We start from the raw sequence: 6,240 nt of genomic DNA on the forward strand, positions 1-6,240 counted from the left end.
GATATCTATATACACTCCTCTCTATATAATAATACTGATATCTATATACACTCCTCTCTATATAATAATACTGATATCTATATACACTCCTCTCTATATAATAATACTGATATCTATATACACTCCTCTATATATAATAATACTGATATCTATATACACTCCTCTCTATATAATAATACTGATATCTATATATACAATCCTCTCTATATAATAATACTGATATCTGTATACACTCCTCTCTATATATAATAATACTGATATCTATATACACTCCTCTCTATATAATAATACTGATATCTATATACACTCCTCTCTATATAATAATACTGATATCTATATACAAACCTCTCTATATAATAATACTGATATCTATATACACTCCTCTCTATATAATAATACTGATATCTGTATACACTCCTCTCTATATAATAATACTGATATCTATATACACTCCTCTCTATATAATAATACTGATATCTATATACACTCCTCTCTATATAATAATACTGATATCTATATACACTCCTCTCTATATAATAATACTGATATCTATATACACTCCTCTCTATATAATAATACTGATATCTATATACACTCCTCTCTATATAATAATACTGATATCTATATACACTCCTCTCTATATAATAATACTGATATCTATATACACTCCTCTCTATATAATAATACTGATATCTATATACACTCCTCTCTATATAATAATACTGATATCTATATACACTCCTCTCTATATATAATAATACTGATATCTGTATACACACCTCTCTATATAATAATACTGATATCTATATACACTCCTCTCTATATAATAATACTGATATCTGTATACACTCCTCTATATATAATAATACTGATATCTGTATACACTCCTCTCTATATATAATAATACTGATATCTATATACACTCCTCTCTATATAATAATACTGATATCTATATACACTCCTCTCTATATATAATAATACTGATATCTGTATACACTCCTCTCTATATAATAATACTGATATCTGTATACACTCCTCTATATATAATAATACTGATATCTATATACACTCCTCTATATATAATAATACTGATATCTATATATACTCCTCTCTATATAATAATACTGATATCTATATACACTCCTCTATATATAATAATACTGATATCTATATACACTCCTCTCTATATAATAATACTGATATCTATATACACTCCTCTCTATATAATAATACTGATATCTATATACACTCCTCTCTATATAATAATACTGATATCTATATACACTCCTCTCTATATAATAATACTGATATCTATATACACTCCTCTCTATATATAATAATACTGATATCTGTATACACTCCTCTATATATAATAATACTGATATCTATATACACTCCTCTCTATATAATAATACTGATATCTATATACACTCCTCTCTATATAATAATACTGATATCTGTATACACTCCTCTCTATATAATAATACTGATATCTATATACACTCCTCTCTATATAATAATACTGATATCTATATACACTCCTCTCTATATAATAATACTGATATCTATATACACTCCTCTCTATATAATAATACTGATATCTATATACACTCCTCTCTATATAATAATACTGATATCTATATACACTCCTCTCTATATAATAATACTGATATCTATATACACTCCTCTATATATAATAATACTGATATCTATATACACTCCTCTATATATAATAATACTGATATCTGTATACACTCCTCTCTATATAATAATACTGATATCTATATACACTCCTCTCTATATAATAATACTGATATCTATATACACTCCTCTCTATATAATAATACTGATATCTATATACACTCCTCTATATATAATAATACTGATATCTATATACACTCCTCTCTATATAATAATACTGATATCTATATACACTCCTCTCTATATAATAATACTGATATCTATATACACTCCTCTATATATAATAATACTGATATCTATATACACTCCTCTCTATATAATAATACTGATATCTATATACACTCCTCTCTATATAATAATACTGATATCTATATACACTCCTCTCTATATAATAATACTGATATCTATATACACTCCTCTATATATATAATAATACTGATATCTATATACACTCCTCTCTATATATAATAATACTGATATCTGTATACACTCCTCTATATATAATAATACTGATATCTATATACACTCCTCTCTATATAATAATACTGATATCTATATACACTCCTCTCTATATAATAATACTGATATCTATATACACTCCTCTCTATATAATAATACTGATATCTGTATACACTCCTCTCTATATAATAATACTGATATCTATATACACTCCTCTCTATATAATAATACTGATATCTATATACACTCCTCTCTATATAATAATACTGATATCTATATACACTCCTCTCTATATAATAATACTGATATCTATATACACTCCTCTCTATATAATAATACTGATATCTATATACACTCCTCCCTATATAATAATACTGATATCTATATACACTCCTCTCTATATATAATAATACTGATATCTATATACACTCCTCTCTATATAATAATACTGATATCTATATACACTCCTCTATATATAATAATACTGATATCTATATACACTCCTCTCTATATAATAATACTGATATCTATATACACTCCTCTATATAATAATACTGATATCTGTATACACTCCTCTCTATATAATAATACTGATATCTATATACACTCCTCTCTATATAATAATACTGATATCTATATACACTCCTCTCTATATATAATAATACTGATATCTATATACACTCCTCTCTATATAATAATACTGACATCTATATACACTCCTCTCTATATAATAATACTGATATCTATATACACTCCTCTCTATATAATAATACTGATATCTATATACACTCCTCTCTATATAATAATACTGATATCTATATACACTCCTCTCTATATATAATAATACTGATATCTATATACACTCCTCTCTATATAATAATACTGACATCTATATACACTCCTCTCTATATAATAATACTGATATCTATATACACTCCTCTCTATATAATAATACTGATATCTGTATACACCCCTCTCTATATATTAATACTGATATCTATATACACTCCTCTCTATATAATAATACTGATATCTATATACACTCCTCTCTATATAATAATACTGATATCTGTATACACTCCTCTCTATATAATAATACTGATATCTATATACACTCCTCTCTATATAATAATACTGATATCTATATACACTCCTCTCTATATAATAATACTGATATCTATATACACTCCTCTCTATATAATAATACTGATATCTATATACACTCCTCTCTATATATAATAATACTGATATCTGTATACACTCCTCTCTATATAATAATACTGATATCTATATACACTCCTCTCTATATAATAATACTGATATCTGTATACACTCCTGTATATAATAATACTGATATCTATATACACTCCTCTCTATATAATACTACTGATATCTATATATACTCCTCTATATATAATAATACTGATATCTATATACACTCCTCTCTATATAATAATACTGATATCTATATACACTCCTCTCTATATAATAATACTGATATCTATATACACTCCTCTATATAATAATACTGATATCTATATACACTCCTCTCTATATAATAATACTGATATCTATATACACTCCTCTATATAATAATACTGATATCTATATACACTCCTCTATATAATAATACTGATATCTATATACACTCCTCTCTATATAATAATACTGATATCTATATACACTCCTCTCTATATAATAATACTGATATCTATATACACTCCTCTATATAATAATACTGATATCTATATACAGTCCTCTCTATATAATAATACTGATATCTATATACACTCCTCTCTATATAATAATACTGATATCTATATACACTCCTCTATATATAATAATACTGATATCTATATACACTCCTCTCTATATATTAATACTGATATCTATATACACTCCTCTCTATATAATAATACTGATATCTGTATACACTCCTCTCTATATATAATAATACTGATATCTATATACACTCCTCTATATAATAATACTGATATCTATATACACTCCTCTCTATATAATAATACTGATATCTATATACACTCCTCTCTATATATAATAATACTGATATCTATATACACTCCTCTCTATATAATAATACTGATATCTATATACACTCCTCTCTATATAATAATACTGATATCTATATACACTCCTCTCTATATAATAATACTGATATCTATATACACTCCTCTCTATATATAATAATACTGATATCTATATACCCTCCTCTATATATAATAATACTGATATCTATATACACTCCTCTCTATATATAATAATACTGATATCTATATACACTCCTCTATATATAATAATACTGATATCTATATACACTCCTCTCTATATAATAATACTGATATCTATATACACTCCTCTATATAATAATACTGATATCTATATACACTCCTCTCTATATAATAATACTGATATCTATATACACTCCTCTCTATATAATAATACTGATATCTATATACACTCCTCTCTATATAATAATACTGATATCTATATACACTCCTCTATATAATAATACTGATATCTATATACACTCCTCTATATATAATAATACTGATATCTATATACACTCCTCTCTATATAATATTACTGATATCTGTATACACTCCTCTCTATATAATAATACTGATATCTATATACACTCCTCTCTATATAATAAGACTGATATCTATATACACTCCTCTATATATAATAATACTGATATCTATATACACTCCTCTCTATATAATATTACTGATATCTGTATACACTCCTCTCTATATAATAATACTGATATCTATATACACTCCTCTCTATATAATAATACTGATATCTATATACACTCCTCTCTATATAATAATACTGATATCTATATACACTCCTCTCTATATAATAATACTGATATCTATATACACTCCTCTCTATATAATAATACTGATATCTATATACACTCCTCTCTATATATAATAATACTGATATCTATATATACTCCTCTCTATATAATAATACTGATATCTATATACACTCCTCTATATATAATAATACTGATATCTATATATACTCCTCTCTATATAATAATACTGATATCTATATACACTCCTCTCTATATAATAATACTGATATCTATATACACTCCTCTCTATATAATAATACTGATATCTATATATAATCCTCTATATATAATAATACTGATATCTATATACACTCCTCTCTATATATTAATACTGATATCTATATACACTCCTCTCTATATAATAATACTGATATCTATATACACTCCTCTCTATATATTAATACTGATATCTATATACACTCCTCTCTATATAATAATACTGATATCTATATACACTCCTCTCTATATATAATAATACTGATATCTATATACACTCCTCTCTATATATTAATACTGATATCTATATACACTCCTCTCTATATAATAATACTGATATCTATATACACTCCTCTCTATATAATAATACTGATATCTATATACACTCCTCTATATAATAATACTGATATCTATATACACTCCTCTATATATAATAATACTGATATCTATATACACTCCTCTCTATATAATAATACTGATATCTATATACACTCCTCTCTATATAATAATACTGATATCTATATACACTCCTCTCTATATAATAATACTGATATCTGTATACACTCCTCTCTATATAATAATACTGATATCTATATACACTCCTCTCTATATAATAATACTGATATCTATATACACTCCTCTCTATATATAATAATACTGATATCTGTATACACTCCTCTCTATATAATAATACTGATATCTGTATACACTCCTCTCTATATATAATAATACTGATATCTATATACACTCCTCTCTATATAATAATACTGATATCTATATACACTCCTCTCTATATAATAATACTGATATCTATATACACTCCTCTCTATATAATAATACTGATATCTATATACACTCCTCTCTATATAATAATACTGATATCTGTATACACTCCTCTCTATATAATAATACTGATATCTATATACACTCCTCTCTATATAATAATACTGATATCTATATACACTCCTCTATATATA

Source organism: Rhinoderma darwinii, chromosome 2, assembly GCF_050947455.1.
Source record: "Rhinoderma darwinii isolate aRhiDar2 chromosome 2, aRhiDar2.hap1, whole genome shotgun sequence".
Lineage (NCBI taxonomy): Eukaryota > Metazoa > Chordata > Amphibia > Anura > Rhinodermatidae > Rhinoderma > Rhinoderma darwinii.